General features: G+C 37.6%; 1 protein-coding gene across 1 annotated transcript in view; it reads right to left on the bottom strand.

Annotated features, from left to right (window-relative positions):
* The window catches only part of SYN2 (synapsin II), a 240,222-nt gene that overhangs the window by 202,596 nt on the left and 11,176 nt on the right, over positions 1-26,450 (bottom strand).

The following is a 26,450-nucleotide window of genomic DNA, read 5'->3' on the forward strand; positions in this document are numbered from 1 at the left end:
CTCAGATGTATATAATTTCTAAATACACATACAATGGAGGTCCATACTCAAAAGTTGTTTAAGGATGATTATCATTAAACATTTAGCAATATGGTAAGGACATTCTTGGTGTGGGTGACTTCCAATTTTCTCCTTCTTCCTCCCCATCAGTTTCAGGTTCCAATGTTTAATTAACCACCTTTACCAATAGTAAGCTCTTCCTTGTATATAACTAAATTCTGCTTGCCTATTTAAACTTATTTCCTCTTCCCTTTTGGGATGAAAAATAGCTTCTAAGTTACCTTCCTGCATATAATCCCAACCATGTTTGAAGGTAGTTATTAAGTTGTCCTCAGCTGCTTTTCCTCTTGAGCAAAAATAGCTTGGCTCTTTTAACCTTTCCCAGAAATCCTCTCCTTCAAGCCTTTCCAAGGCTATGTCCTTCTTATGCTTTACTCTAAAATGGAGGAGATCCCAATTAGACACATTAAATAAAGAGTTTCACTGGAGCTTGTTCTCACAAAGACATTCAATTCTAATCTAGAACAAAGTGGATTTGCTCAAGTCACATAAGTAGTTGATGGGCAGAGTAAAGATCTTACTGGTTGCCCACTCTGGTGTCGTGTTTTATCACACTGTTTCCCCCAGAAGTCCCTGGTGGGAATTCTGCTCAAATCAGGGTCTCAGGGAATTAGTTTTGGTTCTTTTAAAGTTATCTGCAAAAGATAATGGCTATCATAGGAGACTCGGGAACCTGAGTTCAAAGTCAGTCTGATACAAACTTGTGATCATAGGTGAGTCATATAACTCCTTTCTCATCTTAAAAATAGTGGCAATAGTACCTTAAGCATCTCTTTCCAGACCTGTACCACCAGCTGTTTACTAGAAACCTCCAAATGGATGTCATTTCAAACTCAACATGCCCAAAGCTGAATTTATTACTTTTCTATTCACTCCCAAATCCACTTTTTTTTTTCAAAATTTCCTATTTCTAAGGCAATGACATGCTTAAAAGTTACCAGGTTCACCACCTTAAAATCACCTTCATTACCTCATACTCCTCCAGCATCCTTAGCCAGTCACCTGCCAAGTATCCCCAGTTCTACCTCCACAAATCCCTGACATCCCCATCTCTCTCTGGGCACACAGTCACTGCCCCAATTCAGGCCCTTATCAGCTCTCACCTGGACTTTTGAAACAGCCTCCTGCTTAGTTTCCTGGCTCACACTCACTTCTATCATCCTTCCTCCACACAGAGACCCAAAGTGATATTGCTAAAGTACATTTCTGATCACATCATTCCCTTCCTCTTAGAATTCGAGGCAATTCACAAAACTCAGCTCGTTTCCTACATGATCTCCTCAGCTGCTAGTTCCCTCCACCAGCCCTCCAAAATGACCCTGTGTTATCTTGTATACATTTTGCTTTTACCTATACCTGTACCTACAGGCAGCTACATTGCACAATGAATAGAGTATTGAGCTTAGAATCAAGAACAATCTTCATGACTTTGAATCTGACCTGAGATACTTACTAGCCATGTGACACTGGGCAAGCAACTTCATTGTCTTTGCCACAATTTTTCACCTGCAAAATGAGCTGGAGAAGGAAATGGCCAACTACTCTACTATCTTTACCAAGAAACCCATTCCCCTTCCAAATGGGATCACAAAGAGTTGGACATGACTGAGACAACTAAACAAGAACAGCAACAAAATGTTTATATCCAATTCCTCCAACAGAGTGTACTGTTTTGAAGGCACTGTTTCATTCTTATCTTGGTACCTTTAGTGCCTAGTATGGTACCTTGCTCACTTAATAAATGCTTACTCGTTGATTATCTTACAAGTCTGTTGGTGGGCTTAGCATTTGCAAACTAAAGAACCTACAGAAATATCTCTACTAATTGATGTTACTTAACCTTACTCAACCTTGGTTTCCCCAATCATAAAATAGAGATAATGATAGCAGTGTTGTTGTGAAGATCAAATGAGATCATATCTGTAAAGTGTTTTGCAAACTTTAAAGGCAATGTATTATTAGAATATATTGCTCTTCTCCAGAAAAGAGAGGAGCTTTGATTAAATAGCCTCTAAGTTCCCTTCTTACTCAAAAGCTAGGGTCTTTTGATCTTTCTCCTTAGAGGACTAAGAAATCTATGATGACATTTTTAATTAGAGAATAGCCCATCTTCCATCTCTTAGCTTCACAAAACAGGGCTAATTTTATTTAGTCAATGAATCATATATTTACCTATGTGCTTATATGAAATGATTAAGAGATTGTTAATAGACCCTCAGTCTAGATATCTCTCTTTTACCACCTGTCTTAGGGTTGGAAACACCACTATTTGAGATTAATTCTTTTGAGTTTTGAGGAAATTTCTGTGTTCCTAATTCCCTAGGAAAATAGTCTGAAGGGGCTATAAAATACTTAAGCTATTGCTGAAAGCAGCAATCAGTTGAGACCGAGGCTGTAGGTCCATGTGTCTAGCCAGGCTGCTATTAGATGTAGAGTGGATAGAGTGCTGTACTTGCAATCAGGAACACCCTAGTACAAATCCTGCCTCAGATTTTTAACGAGCTTAGGATCTCTAGGACAATCAATCTCTCTCAGCCTCAGTTTCCTCAACTATAAAATGGGGATAATAATAGTAACTATCTCCCAGGATTGTTGTAAGGATTAAATAAGATAAGATCACATGTAAAATATTTTTGCAAACTATGTAAATGTTAGCTGTTACTATTAGTAATTGATGATGGAGCTCAGAGCTGGAAATAGAGGGAGAAGCAAGGCAGCAGGGAAGGAGTCTTAATCCTACTCTGGGGATCTAATTTCCCCAAAGTGATTAGGAATGTATTTCTACCCTTTCTCCATTAATATATTTCAAAGAAACAGCTTTGGAAAATAGTGAGTTTCCTCTCATTGGATCACTGGTCTTATGTTTTGCATAAAATATTTTTGTTCTGGTATAAATTAAACTAGGTCCCTTCCAACTCCGAAGTTCTTCAACTCCATGATTCTGAAATTGTTCCTGCTTTGTATTTCCCCTTACAAAATAATCTATAATATATCTTGTGTTTAGCTAACTCCTACTTGATGAGGTTCTCCTTGAACTTGATTATTCAACCTTGAACCCAATTGATGCCTTTTCCAACTCTATCAACAAACAATAATAATAATAGCTATCACTTATATAGCCCTTTAAAATTTATGAAGAGCTTTACAAATAATTCATTCAATCATTAATCACTTAATTATAAATACTTAAATTGTAATCAATAATTCATTAAATAAAATTTAATTTAATCATTAATTACATTGATCTCATTAAATTTCATCTAAATTAATCCATTACAAATATTTAATTTAATTAAACAATTTAATTTCAATTTAAGCCTTGTGAGGTTGGTGTTACTATTATTCCCATTTTACAGATGAAGAAACTTAAGACTTTGACTCACTAGGGTCACCCAGATAGTTAAGTGTTCAGGACAGTATTTGAATTCAGATCCAAGTCCAACCCTTTCAGTGGTCCTCAGACTTTTTAAATAGGGGGCCAGTTCACTGTCCCTCAGACTATGGGAGGGCCAGACTATAGTAAAAACAAAAGCTCATGCTCTGTCTCTGCCCCTCAGCCCATTTGCCATAACCCCGAGTGCCAAATAAACATCTTCAGTGGCCCACGCCGTAGTTTGAGAACCCCTGCTTTAGATACTAGACTATACCAACTGGCTACCAGCTCCCTCTAGTCTACTTAGCTTCCTCCATCTCCAGGAGAAACCTTCATAGTTTCAGTGTGCCAGCTCCCTAAAAAGGCCTTGAGAAAAGACCTAGAATTGAGTGGGAAGTAGGGGTGTGGTGGATAATGTGAGATTCAGTTGAACAGACTCCAAGAAGGCTTGTTGAAAGATTCTCCAAATAAGATCAGCCCTGACACTTGAAAGAAGGGCTCAAGAGAGGTGAGGATGGAGGGAAATTTTCTTCTTTCTGTCTTTTTAAATTCTAATTATAACATGATAGGGATGGAGAGTGTTAGAGACCCAGTTGGAGTCAGTGTTTTAATGAAAAACCCAGTGGGAGAAGGGAGGCAATTTTAATAATAACCTCCCTGCCCTTCCTTCATCCCCTCCAAACCCCCACCTCAGGAGATCTTCTCTGGCCCTGGAGGTTCTGGATTTGAAAGCTTTTCATCTGATTGACCTGGCAGAAGGAATAGATCAAGCAAGGCTGCTTCCTCCTTATCTAATGAACCAGGGCTCTCCAGTGAAGGAACAAAGGGGCAAAGAAGAAGGAAGAGATGCTCTGCAGTGACCCATCAGCCACTCCTAATTAAAGCTACAGCATCTCAGCTCTGCTAAGGTCAAAGCCTCTCAGGAGGCTCATGACTATTCAATTAAGACTCCAGGAAGTTTCAATGATTATAAGCTGAGTGTGTATGTGTGCAGTTCACAAAGGTTCTAGACCAGCAGTAGAGATAACAGTAAACATGGCCCCTGAATTGAGTCACTACCATCAGCTAACTACCCGACAGGTATCTGGGGGAAATCGTATTTGGAGAGAGTGAAGCAATTAGGTCCAAGCAAGCAATGATGAAGGGTCTGCTTGGGCTGCTAAATGCCAGCTAAAGAAGTTCCCTGCCCTCAAAAGGTTTATATTCTACAAGAAAATAAGAGCTTTAGGATGTGCAAAGACTTCTTCAAAAATTAACTCATGTGAGCTTAACAACAATTCTGGGAAAGGTAATTCAAAGATCATTCAGCATTCTACAGACTGAGAGCCTGGAAAGCTTGGCTTAAAATTCCAACTCTGACACTTAATGGCTGTGTTTCCTCATGTGTAAAATGAGGGGGTTAAACTCAAGGATCTCTAAGATTCCTTCCAACTTTGCGATTTCCATTTTACAGATGAGCAGCTATTAGGCTGAAGGCAGGTAGATGGCTCAGTAGACAGAGCACTGGGCCTGGAATCAGGAAAACCTAAGTTCAAATCCAGTATCAGACACTTACTAGCTATTTGACTCTGGGCAAGTCAGTTAACTCTTGTTTGAGAAAGAAATGGCAAACCACTCCAGTGTCTTTGCCAGGAAAATCCCAAGCACAGTGTGATCCACAAAGTTAGGAAGAGTTAGACTTGACTAAATAACTATTGGTCATCTCACTCTCCAGGTTTTTTTTTATTTCCCAACCAGCCAGCTCCCTTACTTGAGAATGCTCCCAGGATGCTCCTGTTCTTCTGAGGGATTCCCTGCTCTGGTTTGCCATTTTATGAGGGCCTCCAATCATGTTCACCTCATTTTCCAGACCTTATGCCCAGCAAGCATGTCTCACCTTTCAGTCTCCTTTATTTCCTGTCTTCCCCAAATAACAAAGCAGCCCCAAAGTAGCCTGAAAAATTCAAGGAAGGCTTCATGAAAAAGATCAGTCAATTAAACTATGAACATTTATTAAGCACTTGCTCAGTGTCACATTGTATTAAGTACTGAAAATACAAAAAGAGGCAAAGGACAGCCCCTGCCCTCAAGGAACTTATAATCTAATGGAAGGAAATACTAAATTCCAATTAGAAATTAGTGAAGATGGGGAAGCTAGGAAACACCAGAACTAGAGTCAAGAAAACTTAAGTTTGAGCCTGGCCTCAGATACTTTCTAGCTGTGTGACCCTGAGCAAATCATTTAACCTTTTTTGCCTCAGTTTCCTCATCTGTAAAATGAGTTTGATGGGTTATAGCTTCTAGTGGAGAAGTAGCTATAACCCCGAGTCCCCTGGCCTTGGGAGTGCTATAGTTTTACAAATATTACTGGCTGTAAGATCGGTGGGTCCCTCACCTTGAGGTTTACAAATTGTAACCCATCCAGATACCCTTCCAAAATGTCTCTCATTTGGCTGTATTAAGTGCTTACCTTTACTCTTCCTTTCATTTTTCCCTCTTTCCTCTTCCACATATTGGCTAATCTTTGGAGGAAGGAGGGGAAAAATTAGAACAAAAGGTTTGGCAATTGTCAATGTTGTAAAATTACCCATGCATATATCTGGTAAATAAAAACTATTAAAATTTAAAAATTAAAAAAAATAATGGGAAAAAAATAATCTCCTTGAGGGCAAAAAGTTTTGCTATTATTTTTGTATCACCAGCAGAATTCTTGGTATATAATAAGCACTTAGTAAGAAATTGTAAATTGACTGATAGACTGATAGTCTAGTTTGACCGGGAAATAAGAATTCACAGAAGGAGCTGTTGGGAAATAAGATTAAAGAATTATATTGGGATAGACTGTGGAATTTGAGTGTTATGCTAGAGTCAATAGGTTTTTAGGCAAGTTTTTTTAGTGAGGTTTTTAAGTAAGAGAGAGACAGGATCAGACCAATATTTTAGGAAGATTTGGGCATTCATGTGGAGACTGGATTTGAAAAGGGAGAAATTTGAAGCAGAGTGACCAAACAGGAAGCTATCAAACAAGGCATACTGGGAATCTAAACTAGAATGGTAGTTGAGTGAATTGAGAAAAGAAGGATTAAATAGGTATTAAAGAGAGTTATTAAAGGGATAGGATTGGTTAGATTTTATGCACTCATAATGCATGCTAAGGTATAAGAATAGATAGATTAAGATATAGAATAAATATAGAATAAAAGTGGTAGGATGGGGGGAAAGTTTGCATCAGATTTCTCTAATAAGGGTTTGGTATCCAAGATAAACAACTAATAAATACATATAAATATATATGTATAAAATATGTATATGTATATACACACACACAAGACACATATATGTGCACATATATAAACATCTATATATGAACAAAAACTATTGCTCAATACTTCAATGACCAAAGGACATTGACAAATACTTATCAAAATAAGAATTGAAAACTATTAACAATTATATCAGAGGATCCAAATCACTAATAAAAAGAAAAATGAAAATCAAAACAACCCTGAGTTTCTACCTCAAACTCTAAAAATTGAAAAAGATGACAAAAGATGAGATCTTCAGTAAATATTGGAGGAGACATGACAAGATAGTACTTTGGTGGTATAGCTATAAATTGGTAGAACCATTTTGGAAAGCAATTTTCAATTATGTAAAATGAGTTTCAAAAATGGCCATAATCTTTGATCCAAAGATTCCACTATTAAGCCTATTATCAGGCTTATACTTCAAAGAAGTCATTGATAGGAAGACACCAAAATATTTATAGCAGCCCTTTTTTACACAACAAAGAGTTGGAAACAAAGTAGATTTTTAAAATGTTTTAAATTTTAAAATATTGTTATACAAAATTGTTCTCTGGGAGAAAAAAAAGAGGAAAGATGATTGGGAAATTTTTGATTATATAAAAAAATAAAAATATCAATAAAACTTTATTTTAAAAAGAATTAGCTATAAAGGCTACTGATTGGAAATGGGGAAGGGGGATGATAAGGGAAAGAAAAAAATCAAAGATGACTCTGGAAGTATGAATGTGAATTGTCCTAATCTGGAAAAAAGAAAGTTAAAAAGAGGCAAATTTAGGAGGAAAGATAAGTTCTGGTTTTGATGTTTTGAATTTGAGACATCAATGAAATAACACAGGAGAATCCAGCAGGCAGTTAGCAATGTGAGACTGCAATTTGGTATAGAAATTAAGACTAGATTTAAAGATGTCTCATATATATAAATTATACTGGAATCCAAAGGAGCAGATAAAATTGCCAAGGAAGTAACTATAGAGAAGGTCTAGAACTAAATCCTGAGGAATGCTCATGCTAAGAATACAGGAAATTAATAATGATCTAGAAAAGGAGACTAAAGTACAGTTAACCATGTAGGAGGAAAACTAAGACAGGAAAATGTCAAGAAAGCCAAGAAAGAAGAGAATATCAATTAGAAAGGGATAATCAATAGTATTAAAGGCAACAAGGAGACCAAGAGATATGGGGATGTCAACTAGATGACAAGGAGTTGAGAAAGAGTAAAAAAATTTGTTTTGAATGTTAACTGGGACAAAATATTAAATAAATAAAGTAAAAAAATTTTAAAAGAAGGAAATCTAACCTAATAAAACTAATAAACCCCAAGATATCTTGAGAGGGTTCAGAGGTGCAAAAGAGGGAAAAAATGTTTTTAAGAGTATCTAATGATCTATACTTAAACATCTTTAACATGTATTGGACTACCTGCCATGGGGAGGGGGGGAAGGAGGGGAAAAGTTGGAACAAGGGTCAGTGGTGAAAAATTACCTATGCATATGTTTTGTAAATAAAAAATAAAAATAAATAAACTGGAAAAAAAGAGTAACAATCAATGGAGCAAATTATTGGAGGAGACAAGAAAGAATGGCACTGTGGATACAAATGAGTAATTGAATTTGATTAGAAGAAATCTCTTTTATTGCCCAACATTGATGAATACTTAGGTTTTCCCATCTTAGAGCCCTTCTTCTAGATAGAAGGGTGTCAGAGAGAGCAATTAGTGACTTAGAAATACAACAATCTACTCAGGGTCACAAATAACTAAAATGGAATTCTAAAAAAAAACAAGAAAATCTCTTATTTGAGAACTCTGTTCTCAGTAAGTCACAGTTTCTGGCTCTGGTTCCTCATTATATTGTGCTTCAAGATTTTCTGGGAAAGGAAATGTCAGCCATGAGCGAAAAGGAACAATATTCCAATCAACATCTGTAGTATATATTAAAAATAAACATATGTTTCTTTAGAAGAAATGAGAATATCCATTACAGAGCAGGAGGGGGAGAGATGGGAACACCAGGGTCAATATCACCAAAGCCAATTTTTCACATAGAAAGAAAAATTACAATCTTCCACTTCCCATCTCAGATGGTATTATTATGAGATGAGGACACCTTAGGGTGTTTATTATAGTGTTCCACTCACTGCCCATCAGCAAATCATTTTCCCTTTGCTGTGTTCCAATACCTAGTGCTCTGAGCAACAAAGAAAGAATCAGTGAAAACTCCACATCTCCAAGACACGCAAATACACAATTGGTTAGGTCCTGTCTCTCTCTGTCTCTGTCTCTGTCTCTGTTTCTGTTTCTATCTCTGTCTCTGTCTCTCTTTGTGTGTGTCTCTCTCTGTCTCTGAGTGTCTTTCTCTGTCCCTTTCTTCTTCTTCATTCCTGTTTCCTCTCTCTTTCTGTCATTTCTTGTCCATCCTTTCTCTTTTCTCTCTTCCTCTTCTCTCTTTTACTCTTTTCCCTCCCTTTCTACCTTTCCTGTGTTTTTTTCCTCTCTTCCTCTTCCTTCTCTCTCTTTTCTTCTTCTTCTCTCAAATTCATCACCTTTAGGGAGTATTTCTTGATTCTCCCCCAGTTGACTGTGCTCTCTACCTTTTGTAATCTCTTTGTATGTGCTATGTGTGTGTGTATATCCATATCCATATCCATATCTATCTATATCTATATCTATCTATAGATAGATAGATAGATAGATAGATAGATAGATAGATAGATAGATATGTAGTATCTTCTTCCCTTAAAAACCATCTGGTCCAGCCTTGACATTGCACAGGTCAGGAAAATAAGACCCAGAGAGATGATGAGGCTTGCCTAATTAGTGGCAGACTTTGAAATGGAATCCAAGCAGAAACTCAGGAAGGGACCTCAGAAATCATAAAGTCTAGCCACATATGAATGGGAATCCTCTCCATAACATTGTACCCAATATGTAGTCAGGCAGCTTTTTCCAGAAGACTTGGAATGACATAAAACCCACTACTCTTTAGGTAGCCTATTCTATTTTTGGACAGCTCAATTCTTGGGGAAATTCTCTGTACATCAGTTCTACATTTCTCTCTTTACAATGTCCATTCATTGCTCCTATTTTTTCTCTTTGGGACCAAACAGAATAAAACCCAAATTTTTCTTCCATATTCTTCTTTTCTCTTCAAATACTTGACCTTTGCTACTATGTTTCCCCTAAGCCATTTGGGGTGGGGGGTGGAACTGGAACTATGACTGTTATGTCACTTACAATCTAAAGTGTTTGGAAGGGGGTTAACAATTTATCCAAGGTCATAGTGCCAATAAACATCAAATATGGGGTTTTATCCCAGATCTTCCTCACTTTAAAACTAGCATCTATCCAATATCCCCATCAATCCCCTTTCCCTCCATTAAGATCTCTTTTGGATATAATCCCAGTAAAAACACTGGTGGGTCAAAGGGTATGCACATTTTGATAACTTTTTGGGCATAATTCCAGATTGCTCTCCAGAATGGTTGGATTCTTTCACAACTCCACCAACAATGCATCAGTGTCCCAGTTTTTCCCACATCCCCTCAACATTTTTTTCTGTTATCTTAGCCAACCTCAGAGGTGTGTAGTCTATCATTTCTTTAAACAAGTTGAAATCTATTTTATCAAAATATAGTGCTATGCTCAGTTTTCATTCATTTCATTCATTCATATCATAAATCCTAGGATGGAATAGCCATTCCCCTGTTCCACCAAGATTCCTATACTTTTATTTCAAATAACCAGTTCTTCCTTGCTGGTGAGAATCCTATTCAGAGTTGCAGCCAAGAGGGTAGAAACCATTTTGGTTTTTTACTTCTTGAAAGATGAAAGTGTTATTAAAGTAAAGCAGAAAAATATTAGCTATTCCAATCTACCATACTCTAAACAAAGAAAAAGCTCCTAAAAGCACCTAAATCCATCATCATTCATATCATTAATCTGTGCCAGATTTGTGGTCCATTTTTCAAACTCTCCAGCTATGTGCTTTATCTGTCTAAATAATCTGCAGCACGCTCCAACAACCATAGTTCTGTATTTCTGCTTCTGCTGATTTTCACCCAAATAGTCACACCAATGCATCTCCCCTCTGGTTCTTAAAGTTCATCATATGTATTTATCTCTTTTACTGCATGCAACACTTCTCTTTCACTCCACTTTAACTATCTTCTCCCTTTTTTCTAATAGAATGTAATCTCACTGAGTGCATATTGTGCTGAATTGCTGTTTTTCTCTCCCTGGTGCTTTAAGAAAAATGTTTAGTGGAATTAGGTTTCAAGGAAATACTATTCTAGAGTCTTATTTCAATCATAGGTTCCATACCACTGAGTTTCAGTAATATTTGTGATGTCTTAGCATCATTGCTTTTATTTTGCTTGTTGTTCATACTTTGGGACAGAATAGAATGCCAGGACTGAAGTCAGGAAAAATTCATCTTCCTGCGTTCATATTTAACCTCAGATTTATTGAAACGACTGAACATTTAAATATAGATACCTGTGACTATAGATTTTATTTGCTGCTGCTGTTGTTGATTTGTTTTAGCTAGTCCAATTTTTGCGACCTCCATTTGGTGTTTTCTCTACAAAGACATAGGAATTTTTGCCATTTCCCTCTCTAGCTCATTTTACAGAAGAGGAAATGGAGGTAAATTGGGTTAAGTGACTTACCCAGGGTCATGCAGCTAGTATTTGAACTCAGGTTTTCCTGACTCTAGGCCTAGTACTCCATCTACTGTACCAACTAGCTGCCCCTTATTCACTGGCTCCTTTTTTTTCCTTTCCTTTTCTTTCCTTTTTTTTTCTTTTTGGCTGAGTTTTCTAAAGGTTTTAATCACTGTGTAAGAATCACTGATTTATAGAATCATAGATTGCAAGCTGGAAGAAACCTTAAGAATTATACAGATTGTTCACTGATCCAATACCCATGAGTTTACAGATGGGAAAACTGAGGTCCAGGAAGAATAAATCATACAGATCGTAAATGAACACATATACTGTCATCCTTCCTCACATCATGGCAATATAAGATGTGTTTTAGCAGTTTTCTCCCTACCTCCACCTCTGTTTAGATTTAAAAAACCTTTTTTATAAGCTTTCCAAGCCTTCACATTTTGTCAGCCCTTATTAGGTATACTCCATCCCTGGTCAAGAACTCATCTAATTAATATCTGTTAGAAATGGAAATGTCCCCAGGAGGATTAACACTGGAAGTGTTGAAGGCATTTTAATAACTCAGTGGAAATTAGTTTCATTAGACTCCTTCCTCTAAATACCCAGGTAAGGATGAATATTGTTATTTGGAGGTAGAATTTGGGAAACTAACTCTACTGGAAATGATGCCCAAGTAGATGATGCCCAGGTGCCAGTGTAGAGTTCTGGGTAGACAGAGAAGAACATGAGGACACTGGCCACTTGGTAAATGGTGACCCATGGGCACCAGAGGTGGAAGAGAAAATATATAAAGAGTCGGTGAGGATGACAGCCACAGGCAAAGGCAAACTTGGCCAGTCTCAATTGGGTCCATAATTAATCTGTCAAATAAGTGGTGGTGGTAGAAAAGAAGGAAGAGGAGATAAAGAAATATTTATATAGTGTTTTGAAGTTTGAAAATACAGATACAGAGTATTCCAAAAGTTCTAGTGAAATTTTAAGTTTTAGTGGGTTTTTTTCATAAACCATATGGCTACATCGAGGGACTCTAGGAATTGTGCAGTCCATCCCCTTAATCTTAAAAGAGTAATTTGCCGGAAATTAATGGCAGAAATAATAGAAGAACCCATGTCTACAGACTCCTGGGTCCAGGATTCTTTCCCTTCTCTGGAACTCTACAGATTTTTAGCTGTCTCCCATTTCTGGTAGGGAAGGATGCTCCATGCAGCAGACTAGGGAGATGCAGAAAGCCAGACAGCATGGAGCACACAAATGAAAAGCTCCTTCTGTCAGTTTGATGGCCGCAGTTGAAGCCCTGCCATTATAATCTCTGCCTAGTGACAGCCTTAATAACCGGTTGCTGAGCAATCGGACACCGGGAGGTACAATGCTGCCACACAATTGCTCATTCAAAAATGAATGTTCTGGGCCAGCTCAGTCCCTAAGGATCATAACCGATATCTAAGGAGCACTTGGAAGTTTGCAAATGGCCTTGTTATACATGTCATCTCATTTAAACCTCCCGATAATTCTGCAAGGTAAGTCATATTAGTACTATTACTGCCATTTCACAGATGAAGAAACTGAGACTCAGAGAGCTTAAGTTATTATGGTTTATAGTCACATGGCTAATAGATGCCAAATTCAGGATGTGAATCCAGATCTTTCTGATTCCAGCACTCGATTTGTCTATAAAATAAAGTTTATACTCAGTGACCTCTGAGATCTTCCCAGCTCCAAATTTCTGTTCTTATGATAGCTGGCCATTTGATGTGATTTCAGGGGCAGCAAGAAGCCCCATTCCTTCCTCTGAAACACCCCATCCATGCCTGAAATTCTACTATCACCATCTCATTTCTTTGGAATGAATATTGTTTTTCTTCTTCTTCTGATGCTTTTAAGATTCAAGTACTCCCCAGGCTGGTAAATACTAAGTCTTTCACACTCTAACAAGAATGAGTTTATCTGGTGATTCTACTAAGTAACAGGAGAGACAAGCTTGATCGCACTGGGTGCCCCCCAGCAAAGGATCCCCAATAAGATAACAAGTTTCTTGAGGGCAGAAGAATATTTTTTTCTCTTTGTATCCCCCTCAGTGCCTGGCTGAGGACATAATAAACCCTAAATAGTAATGAATGAAGGGGGAGAACAGAAAGGACTTGGCCTGCTTCACAATTATGCTGCGGGCTAGTCCAGTTGAAGCTTCAAGGGATATGGTTTAATTATAAAAATCAATTGCTCTGGAAAAATACAGATAATTCTGGCTGCTTTAAAACCCCATGCTTTCTCATTTATGGCCCAACAGAGGTGTGTAATAGACCTTATTGTCTCCATTTCTTCTTCCATTTAATCCTGGCTATCTGTAGCTGTTTCCTTTTTATACAGAGTATCATAAAGACATAAGACTTGTCTTGTTGGATCAACCTCATTCTACATACCTTTACAAAGCACCTACTATGTGTAGGGTACTGTGATAGACATGAAGAATGAGGCATACAGTGACATCCAACTCATATTTATTAGATCTAAGAATAATTATAAATATTTACACATATTGGATTTAACATATATTTTAACATGTGTAAATATATTGGATTGTTTGCCATCTAGGGGGAGGAGGTGGGGAAGAGGGGAAAATCTGAAACACAAGGCTATGCAAGAGTCAATGTCGAGAAATTTTCCGTGGATATGTTTTGAAAATAAAAAGCTTTAAAAAAAGAATAATTTTAATCCCATTTGTGATCATCCCATTTTAAATTTTCTAAGCTATATAATAATTCCATAATTATATGGCCAACATAGGCTCAATTAAAACATAAATAGATTGATCTTCCTGGTGGCTATACAGAACATTCACTATATTTCTGTCCTAGTTTCAGTCCAACACATGGAACTTCAGTGGTTCTCCCTTGTTCTAGTCTTCATCCCATATTGTACCTCCTACTCTCTATAGCACTAAGCTTGTCAGATCTACCTGAATGGCTTTCTCCCTCACCCTCATCTTCACTTCAATTAGATTTGCAAGATTCTAGAGGAATATACGATTATGGGCCTTTGTTAGGTATACTCCATCCCTGAGCATGAACCTATCATTTCTATCTTTTAAGAATATATTCTAGCAGGTAAAAATGCTCAGAGATAACCTCAAAGATAAGAAAAATTACACTGGTTGCTGGACTAAATACTTACTGCCAGTAGCCGGGCAAGGAAATCAGCAAAACATTTGGATTAAATGGCCTTAAAGATCTTTCCCAATTTTTCCACTATGGTCATAATTGAGGAAGAAATGAGTTGGTCTGGCAAATGGAGCTAAAAGACAATAAGCCATATTTCACATAACATGGGTGAATGGGAAAAGGTGATATTTTAAAGTTAGAAGAACTGTTTTTAACTCACAGCTCTGCTATAGATAAAATCATGACCTCTCTGGGGCTTAATTTATTCATCAAAGAATGGGCAAGGGTTGGACTAAGTGATCCCTAAATCCCTTAGAAATGTGTCACCCTTTCTATACTTATCCTTAGGCTATATCTTATGTAATATTTCCTATTTTAAGGTTATATATGATGTGCATTTTAACATGATTTTACCTATATAAATGTATTAGGAGGTAGCTGTGCACTGGTAGATATTCATTAATCCTGGGATCCCCAGAATACTAAAAGAGTGTGGGCAAGGAGCTCTATTTCTAAAAGAAATGAGTAATCATCAGATAAAACAATGCGCTCCATGATTGCCTCCAAATAACAACTATTTCCATCTCCCACCAAAAAAAAATTTGAAAAAAAACAAAACAAAACATGATTTTATTCTCATTAGCAAAGTGATGGTCATTAACAAACATTCAGAATAAAGTCAGCCCACCACATGTTTAAAGTAAAATAAATCTTCAACATTTTCCTATCTTTATTTTGAGTACTTTTTCTAAAAGAGTCCCATTCCCACAATGCCTTGCTAATAATATAAACTATCCTAAATTATTGGTTAATAACAATAGACTATTGTTCAATAGAATATAAACTTCTAGAGATTGGACTTTCATCTTTATAAATCTACTGCTTTTCACCCAAACACTAAACAAATTATCAAAATGAATTGGATAAGAGCTCAAGACTTGTCTCGAAACTATCTGTATTTTTCTTAAAAGTCTTTTTCTTTAAAGCAGTTGGAGTTAAGTAATTGGACCAGGATCACACAGCTACGAGTGTCTGAGGTCAGACTTGAAATGAGGTTTGATTGTTTCTAGGGCTGATTGTACCACCCTGCTGGCCCCCTTAAATTTCTTTAAAATCCAAAGGAATGAAGCTCTAATGGGAGAATTTCAAGTAAATGGAGGAAAAATAAAAGTCCAGAGGGAAATATTTTAGTGCAAAGGTTCCTGCCTGGTGTCCCTTGATTCTGCAGATAATCTAGCCTTTCTAGTTACAGAGTATTTTCTCTAGGATCTCTAGCCTTAGTTAAAATTGCTACAATTCAGAGGGAGGGGGGATAATTTGGAAAAATGAATACAAGGGATAATATTATAAAAAAATTACTCATGCATGTATACTGTGGGAAAAAAATTCTAAATAAAAAAATTGCTACAATTCATTTTAAGTAATAAGTAATATCTATTTAAGAAAGGTTTATCTTTCTGTCCCTTTGAGTTGAATAGACAAAAGAGAGACACCTTAGGTTCCTGGACAAGACCAGAAAAATGAAAACTATTCAAGTCTCAACAGAACCTAATGGTTTTTAATATGGTCCCTCTAACCCCATTTTGGAGAGAGCCCATGTTAAAAACCATTAGGTTCTGGTGAGAACTGAATAACTTGGGTGACTTTGCCACCACTCTCTCAACTCTACTTTCTCCTTCTGTAACAAGGGGAAATAATACTGAATTTTGGCTGCTCCAACGATGATTTCTACATTTTTCTAAGCATCAAAACTGATATCAATACTCATTTCTTCAGGGGTCCAAATGTTCCCTGTAGTGTGTTTGGTTGGTAATATCGATAGAAGAATTTGGCATCAGAAGATCTAGTTTTGAATCCTACCATTACTACTTATTAACCACTTTGGTGAGCTTGGACAAGTCATTTCCCTCTGGGAGCCACACATTCCTTATTTAGAGGTGAAGGATGGAAGATTGGACCAGAAAGCTTTTAGGACTCCTTGTAATTCTGAATGCAATAATTCTATAATCCTAACTAACTTTGGGTGAACAACCATGATTGCAGGTATTATTAGGAAATCTCCCCAGCAGGACAATAATCCTCCATCTCTCTACTCTTGAGGTCCACAAAGAGGCATGGGCGTTCCCCTCTCAAGCCTGGAAGGTTCTATATCCTTTGAGTAATAGGGCCAGCAGCCATGTTCCCTGAAAAACACAGTGTTATTTTGCCAAAAACTAGAGTCAGATATGGCAATGGAAAAAAACACCTTGGAGGTCATTGGATTCTTCTCTTTCCTTTTACAAATAGGGAAACTGAGACCAGCAGAGGCTTAGTAACACAACTAATAAGGGTTGGAGGCAATATTTGAACCCAGGCTTTCTTGACTTCTGTCAGGAACTCTTTCTATCCTACCAAGTTAATTTTGTTCTTCTTCCTCACCTCTCCAGACTCTATTGCTTTTGGCCAGAATCCTCAATGTAACTGCCATTGTGTCAGTGGGACCAGAGACTGACCAAGTTGTGAGGCAAAAAGAGATAGAAGAGCCTAGAGGAAGTCTGTCTGCTCACGAGGGCAATGCTTTCCTCGGCAATGATGAGAAATGTACTGAACACAGACTCAGGGACCCAAACAAGCTCTGGAAGGTACTTTAAAGAGATTAGACCCTGAGTTACAAAACCTATATTCTGACAGCTCCCTATCTCCCAGCTATATTGTATAGCTGAGAGATTAACAGTCCCAAGGGAGTGGAAATAGTCACCCAAATCCCAGAACATTAGCAGAAATTCACAGAGAAAATGAAAAGAAAATCTTTATTTTTCAACCATCCTACGCAGCAGCTGTCAGCAACCAAGCAGGCTCTTTCAGTTTGTGATTTCCCATCAGTCCACAGAACTTTGAGGTCAAAACAAAATCAATCTAAGAATGCAAAAAAAAAAAAAAAAAAAAAAGAAAAGTGGTCCAGGAGATTGGGTTCTATAGTGGACTTTGCCATTTATTCCCTGGACACTTAATTCTGTCATAAAATCATATATATATGTGTGTGTGTGTGTGTGTGTGTGTGTGTGTGTGTGTGTGTGTATTTATATATGCATATATACATATATGCATGTGCATTGTATATGTATGTATATGTACACATGGTGGAGGTTATTAAGCCCTTTATGTATGTTTGGTCCTCTCAGAAATCTGGGGATAGGCACCTTTATTATTTTACAGATGAGGAAACTAAGGCTGTGAGAGATTGTGATTTGCCAGGGATCTATAAAGCTAGGAAGTACCTGAGGCTAGATTTGAACCCCACAATGCTCTATTCACTCTTGCCCTTGTGTAAGGATTAAATTTGATAATTCAGTTAATTAATAAGCATTTCTTAAGTACTCACCATGTTACAGGCACAATAATAAGCACTGGGCATTCAAAAAGAAAAGGCAAATGCATTGTTGGTAGAGTTGTGACCTGATCCAACCATTCTGGAAAGCTAAAGAACTATAAAACTTACCTTTGACCCAGCAATATCTGTATCCTAAAGATGTTCAAAGAAAAAGAAGCTAGATGTATGAAAATATTTATGAAAGCTCTTTTTGTGGTGGCAAAGAATAAGGAAATTGAGGGAATGTTCCTCAACTGGGGAATAATTGAACAAGCTGTGGTATATGATTGTAATGAAATGCTATTGTGTTTTGATAAATGACAAGTAGAATACTCTCAGAAAAAGCTGGAAAGACTTATAGGAATGGATGCAAAGTGAAGTGAGCAGTTATCAACAACACAATAACAGCAATATTATGATCAATTGTGAATGATTTAACTATTCTCAGCAATACAATTTCCCAAGACAATTCCAAAGGACTCATGAAGAAAAATATTATCTCTAGAGAAAGAAACGATGAAGTCTGAATGCAAATCAAAGCATATTTTTTAAACTTTATTTTTCTTCTGGATTTTTTTAGTCTGTTTTCTTTCACAACATGACTACTGTGGAAATATGTTTTGCATGACTACATATGCATAATCTATATTAAATTGCTTGCCTTCTCAAGGAGAGTTAGAGGGAGGGAGGAAGAAAAGAATTTAGAACTCAAAAGTCTTTTTTTTTAAATGTTAAAAATTGGTTTGACATGTAATTAGAAACATTTTCATTTTAATAATAATAATAAAAGGGTTCCTTCTCTCATGAAACATATATTCTAATAAAAGAGACAAAATGTAAATAACTGGGTACATGCCAGATCTACTCAGACTATATGAGGAGAAAGTGAAAGGGGAAAGCATTAGTAGTTTGGGGGTGGGGGACCAGAAAATACACATGAAAGTAGAGTTCAGAATGGTGAGTGTGTGGGGAATGGGAGGTTTGGATAGGTGGGTGATGGTGGGTTTGGTTGTAAGGCCAAGTACCATTCTAACACCTTCTTGCCCTAATTGCACTACTATAGCTCTTTGTAAGGACTCCTGTCTTCCCTTCTAATCACCTGCCTCATCTTTTGCCTGTGCCAACTCCCTAGTCTTATTCTGAATAATTATTAAGAACAACCCAAAGAAGCCAGAAATTTCTTTCAGCTAGTAGGAATCTGGTATGTTCTTTCCAAAGTTTCCTTGGTAAACAAATAAGCAGAGAAAAATAAATTCATCATCTTTAAAAGATAAGATTTTTAAAAAAGATACAGTCTGGTTCAGTGGACAGTATTTTAGATTTGGAACAGAGAGAATCCAAGTGCCAACCTTAGTTTCTCTACTGGTATTTAGATGACCTTATCTAAGAATCTTAACTTTTGTTTCCTGAAGCTCAATAGGGTGGATAGATCAGATGATAATAAAGATTCCTTGAAGCTCTCATCTTATGAACTTATTATGATTTGACAACAAAACCCTAAAATGGGGTCACAGAGAGCTGGAAGGAACTAAATGACAACAAACTTTATTAGGGGATGAGGTAAGTGTGGGGGAGTCAGAGGTTACTTCTCTGTTCTCAGCTAATCTAATCTCAGCTTTGCTGTTAACTATTGAAATGACATTGGGAAAGCCATTTCTCCTCTGTAGGCCTCAGTTTCCTCATCTGAAAAACAAGAAGATTGGACTAAATGATCTTTAAGGTCTCGTCCACTTTTGAATCTATGATCCTAGGAAGCTAAGAAAGAAAATGAGAAGATGTTGAGACATTTTCTGCTCCCTATACCAGCTCCTGTTTATGAGACTGGAAAACTCCTGCAGACTGAAAGGCCTGTGCTAATAGTGCCATGAAATGCCTGCCTCAGCAATCCTGGGGGCCCTCGTGGATTTTGGCAGAGGCGGGGAAACATTTGCTTTTTTCCAAATCCTACCCTTGAGAATACTGGCTTTGTCATTTTCCACAAACCCATTTATAAATGAATGTCCTCTTCCTATTAGGGAACTGTCTGCTGATTGCAAGAGAACTGGGAATCCTCTGTGACCAGGCTAATTCTCAATTTATTCCTCAGAAATCCAGGGAAGAGAAGAACAGTTTACAAGGTGAAACTAGCATCTCTCTTCTGTTCTTAGGGACACTGGACAGCTCCCAATCCACACTAGAAGCCTAGTCTGAGGAATTCTATTTTTAATTTTTTATATATTTTATTTATTAGACAAGGTTTTGTTTGTTTGTTTTTTCAGTTTTCTAAAATCTCCTATGTAGCATTCTCTGCCCCACTCCCACCCCCACAGTGGGGAAGATCTCAAAATACTATCAGACTTTATATACTCAAGGATCAGAGAATAACTAAATGGGGGGATTAACCTGAAGCTCAAATCATTCATTAGCTTCCATTTAAAGACCTTTTAACAGGTGGGATAGGACATAGTCCTGGATTATTTTTTTCCTCATCCTTTTCCTCATCTTCATCTTCCTTCTTTTTCTCCTCTTCCTCTTCTTCCTCCTTCCCTTCTTCCTTCAGTTCTAATATACAGTGGGATGAATCTTAGCTGTTGATGTCAGAGGATCAGAATTTGAATTCCATCACTCTATTTCTATGATCACAGGCAGGTTGTAGCCTCTTTAGGCCTCAGTTTCCTTATCTGTAAAATGACGATATTGGGCAAAATAGCCTCTGAAGTCATTTTTAAATCTAGGTCTATGATCCTATAACATACTTGAATAACCAATCTCATAATAATCTTAGATTTGGGGATTATGATCCCCATTTTACAGATGTAAAATTGGTCAGATTCTACCAACATCTTTCATGATCCCTTTCCTTTCCTTGTAAGAAAAATATTTTATAAGCTGTATATATACACAAACTATTCCAACATTTTATGAAGCTGTGTTTTTCCAAGTAGTAAATGCTATGACATGTCTATTCGTACTTAAGCCAATTCAACTTACTGCTGTGCCTAATGCCTATTTAATGTTGGAGTGGGGGAGCGGGGAAGATGAAGGGGATGATGCAGTGTATATAGAAGGTTCAGTGTCAGAAAAATCTAGAAGTGGATCCTGCCTCTGACACCAGCCATGTGGTCCTGGACAAGTCACTTCACATTTCTGAGACTCATATTTTTCATCTTAAAATGGAGGCATAGGACTAGAAAAATTAATTAATGTCCTTTCTAGACATGTCTATATCTAGAGTCTTATTTTCTCTCTGTTCCACCTGAAGTAGGGCAACAACAACTATCCCCATCTTCCTTTGACATAGAGAGAGACATGGAGACCAACTGCTTCTTCAGCTTAGTATCTGTGAAAGAACATATCTGCTCAAGGTTTGGTATGAGAATTCAAGTCTGGTACACAGATGCCAAAAATGGAGTCAATTATAGTGCTAAAGAATACAAAGAGACCTGGAAAATGCCCCAAAGGGATGCTCCCATGCAGCTCCGTGCAGGTTTCCAACAGCAGCCTTGCTGTCTCCTAGTTAGCTTTCCTTCAAGTCACAGAGCTTAGAAGACTTCCAAAAGCCTCCCTCCATCTTCTCCTCCCCCCAACAAAAAAAAATGAGCATCATCTTTTTGAAATTCTTTTCAATTATTTTCTAAAGTCAGGTTTTTTTAAAGCAGGAGTAGTCTAGGAAGAGGGAGAGGGGGAAAGAAGAGAAGAAAGAAAAGAAGGAGGAAGAAGGAGGATAAAGGGAAGCAGGAAGAAGTGAAGGAAGAAGGGAGGAGGAGGAAAGAGAGGAAAAAGAGAGAGAAAAGGCAAAGGAGGAGCAAAATGAGGAAAGAGAAGGAGAGGGAAAGGAAGAGAAGAAAGAAAAGGAAGAAAAGAGGAGAATAGGAAGGAGGAAGGAAAAGAGAAGGAGAACTGAAGGAAGAAGAGAAGGAAAAGGAAGAGGAGAAAAAGAAGGAAGAGTAAGATAGGAAAAGTATGAGGAGAAAAATAATCCAGGACTATGTCCTTGTTTCTCAGATAATTTCTAGCATCAATTTGGCAATGGACATAGCAAGGGATTTTCAGCCAGAGGAGTTGTGTCTAAATCCTCATTTTGCTTCTTACTATAGATATAATTATGGGCAAGTAATTTCATCTCTCTAGGTTTCATGTAAAATAAAATTGTTTCTAAGGTCTCATCCAGTTCTACACTTATGATCCTTTGATCCGGCTTCAAAGACTGGTTCTGATCTTCACTATTTGTAGTCTGTCTCAGTTTTTTCATTTGTAAAATGGGGATAATAAAGCCTGCCTCTCAGCTTATCACAAGGATCCAATAAGATAATATCTGTAAAGTTCATTCCTAGCTTCAAAGCACTGCATAAATGCTAGCTGTTATTATTAAGTAGCCTACCCAGACTCTCAGATATTAATGGCAAAGTTAGGATCTAAACCCATTTTCTTCTGTCTCCAAATCCACTGCTTACTGCCTGACTAAAAGCTTCCATTTGCATAGTTCTTGGAGGCTTGCAAAGTGTTTTACTTAGGCTATTTCAATGGATCCTCACAACAACCTTAGAATGTGCTATTATCCCCATTTTCCTGATAAGGAAACTGAGGCTGGGAGAGGAAAAGTGACTGGTGCAAAATCATACAGCTAAGAAGCATCTCTGTTGGGGCAGAGGAACTCACGTTGAAGATCAAGTCAATTGATTTTTCGTTTTTGGCGGTGGTAACTTATTGCTGCCAGCAGGGGGCAGCAAGAACCTCAAAAAGGAAATCATTGCCTTTCAATTCTTCCCCATCAGAGCGTGGACCACATTGACAGGTATGGCAGCCATTTGGCAAGATGTGGCTAAACATGGGGGAGGGTGCGTAAAATAAGGGGAGAGAAGGAAGGATGAAGGGCAGCAAAAATAAAGCACAAAATAGGGTTTGGGAGAAAGGACAAGGAAGAAAGCCAAAATGAAACAAGAAGAAACACCTAAGAAAAGTGACTCTGTGATGGAGAGTGGGGAAGGATGGAAAGAAACCAGACTACAGACTCCATGGCAGCAGAGATCCTCACTCGTGTGTATTTGTGGCTCTTCCCGTGCCTCGCAGGGTGCTTTGCCTGGGGTTGGATGGATGGGATATGTCACTTTCAATGCTGCTGGCAGGGAGAGGAAACACAATCAACATCCTTTCAATTGCCCATTCTGGGACAAAGCCCTAAATGTCCCACCCTAGTTATGACTCTGAAAAAGAAGTTCTCCGCCCCCAAATGATGATCTCCTTCCATATGCATATTAACTAATCAGCAATGTCTGAATAACGCCGGACCGTTTTAGGAGTCATTGGTGTTCTCTCCTAAATTAGTGGTTTAAAAGGTAGATTTTCCTGGGAAAGGTAAACATCCACAAAGCAAGACTGTATTTGCCAGATTATTCTTCTCCCTTCTCCAAAAGACCCAGTGCCTGGAAAAATGAGAAGGGGTCAAAGGCCCTTTGAAGAATGAGAGGTATATTATTACCGAAGGGGCCTGGGGGTTCCCTTTACCATTCTGCTCTGGCTACTTGTTCAAAGAATAAACAGCTAGCAAAGTGCAATCAGGCAGATAAATCCCCAGAGAAATATTTTCCATTTTCTTCCATTTTGCCTCATTACTAGGATTTGTTCACAAACCAAGGTGCCGGGTGACTGCATGTCGGTTTCTCTCCTTTCTCCTCACCCACTCAGATGTGGCTAAGAACCCCCAAATTCCTGTGAAATTCTCTCGGTCAGGCAAGGCAAGTAGACTTAGAGTAGGAACCAATAAGCTAAGGAAAATCTTCATTAGAGGGAAGGAGGGGAAAGGACTCCATGGTGAATTTCTGTGTCCACAATGCCGCTTCCTCTGGTGAGCAATAATCCCTACTTTGAGCCTGCCATTCCAGCCTTCATCCTAGAACTGCACACAGCTTTTAGATTCCCAGCTGCGTCTGTGTGGGTGGTTAAAACACAGGATGAACAATGCCTCATACGCATCATGCAGTTTCCAGTTGTCTTGCAGACAAGCCTCCCAGACAAGCACGAACATATGCACACCAGGAGTATCTCTAAACACATCAAAAGAGGAGGCCCAGCTTCTGTTGAGGGGGACATTGGTGACGACAATGCTCTGGCTTTGTATAAGAGATGTGTTTCTGAAAAATCTATAAGAAAGATTGTCTAAAAAAAAACTAAAATGGGGATGAAGGGAAAGGGGACAAGATTTCCCTGTTTGTAAAGCCTTGCTGAGAATCATTTTTCCAAAGAGAATAATAGCTTTAGTAATGGAAAAAAAAACTTTACTAATCTGCTTGAGGATGAATCTTTTTTTTGTTGTTTTTGTCTTTATTTTTTATTTTAAATATGTTAAAATATATGTTAAATCCAATATATGTATATATATTAATACAATTATCTTGCTGCACAAGAAAAATCAGATCAAAAGGAAAAAAATAAATGAGAAAAATAAATAAAAAGGCAAACAACAACAAAAAGAGTGAAAATGCTATGTTATGGTCCCCACTTAGTGGATTGTCCTTCTCTATACTGTCCTCATTACATCTCTCTGGGTGTGGATGGCTCTCTTCATCACAAGGTCATTGGACTGGCCTTAATCATTTCATTGTTGGAAAGAGTCTGATTTCTTAGAGCATTTCTAAAATGTATTTGGAGAAGAACCCATTTATGGCGGAATACAACCTGTGAATGAGTATTGAGATGAGATTCTAGAAATCCTAGGCTGCTGCTTCTCTCTGCCTCTAAAAGTAACCATATTCAAAAAATGTCACTAATTTATAGTATGAAAGGTGACTACATCAGCAAGAATGAGATAGCTAATGGGGGAAGCCCCCAACATGGTGGACAAATATTCATTTCCCACATCTAAACCTTTATGTAGAGACTGTTCCTCATGCAAGGAATGGACATCCTACTCACCTCTGCTGTTGAGGATCCTTCGTCCCTTTGGAGGCTCAGGGGATATGTCATCTCTTCCAAGACGTCTTTGCTGATTCCACAGTTGGGAGTGCTCTCCAAAGCCCATCATCTCCCATGTTACTTTGTATTATTTATCCTGTCTAGTCTTTGCATCCCTTATCCTAGTAAGATGAAAACCCCTGAGGGAAGCAACTAGATTCCAGCAGTTTCTAGTCCATTTAAATAAAGGCATTCTGAATTGAACTGAGAGGAAGCAACTCCTCATTCACTAAGGAAACATGGAATTAAGCTAAAGCAGGTGCCTAACCTGATAAGATTCTAGTCTTAGAACCTTGGCTGACTTAGGCAATATTATGAGACATATTATAATTATTGAATAACCAGAGCTAGGATGAGGAATAAGCAGCTGCCTAACAGATAATGCGTGAAGGACACCATGAAAGACACCATTAAATATTACTTTGTGCAGATGCATAGCTTTTTAAAGCCAATTCTTTTTTATTCTTCATGAAATGTAGATATTTATTTTTAGATTTTCATGGAAAAAATGCTAGATTTAGAGCCAAAGAACTGATTTTCATTTCAGCTCTTCTTCCCAGCTGTGTTATAGGGCAAATCATTTAATAACTCTGAGCCTCAGTTTCCCTTTTTGTAAAGATGATAGGTTGGTCAGCAACCAGTGGTGTTATACTCACATAAAAACATATCCTTGTAGCTGCAAAGTGACTTAGAAAAACACATGTTAACATTATCCATATTGTATTGTATTTTTATTTATTTTGTTAAACATTACCCAATTATATTTTAATCTGATTGGACTATACTCTAAGTGATCCCAAGTTCATTTTCAGTTCTGAAGCCTATCGTCCCTACTCCCACCACCACCAAAAGGCAAGTGATTCAGTAAAAGCTCAAAGACTCAAGAACACAGGAGATTCCATTTTCAAACTTAGGAGAACAAAAAATGCCTGGCTACTTAATGTAATCATATGATTGAAGTCACTACAGTCTGCTGTATTCTGAAGGGACAGGAGAATAACCAGCAGTGAAAATTAACACTACATCCCCTATTCCCAACCCAGATTCTAAATATTGGGAGAAAAAGTGAAGAAATATTTGGCTGGGATAATATTTTACTGGGGAACCTCATGGTAAGACTGAACGAAATTGACTTTGTGTTCACGTGAACACAAAGTACATAGCCTGACATATTAAATGCCTGTGAATGACTTCTATTTCAATGACATTTTATATTTTATAAAATTATTTCCTCACAATGGCCTCATGAGGAAGGACAATCCAAAAATTATTATCCCCATTTTACAAATAAGAAACTGAGGACCAGTGGTTACCAGCAGAATTAATATTAATACTCGAGATAGTCATTGTATTATTAAATGATAAAAGATTAGTAAAATTACTACTACTAATAGATCAGTAATGATAGCAAAAAAATCAATTCCTATTTACATAATAATAACAAACATCTACATACCACCTGCTATTATCCTTTCAGGCTCTGTTCTAAGGACTTTACAACTCTTATTTCATTTGATTCACACAACAACCCAGAGAGGTAGATGCTATTATTATCCCCATTTTACAGATGAGAAAACTGAGGCAGACAGAGGTGGAGTGACTTGCTCAGTATCACACAGCTAGTAAAT

The sequence above is a fragment of the Sminthopsis crassicaudata genome, chromosome 1, assembly GCF_048593235.1.
Source record: "Sminthopsis crassicaudata isolate SCR6 chromosome 1, ASM4859323v1, whole genome shotgun sequence".
NCBI classification, from domain to species: Eukaryota; Metazoa; Chordata; class Mammalia; order Dasyuromorphia; family Dasyuridae; genus Sminthopsis; species Sminthopsis crassicaudata.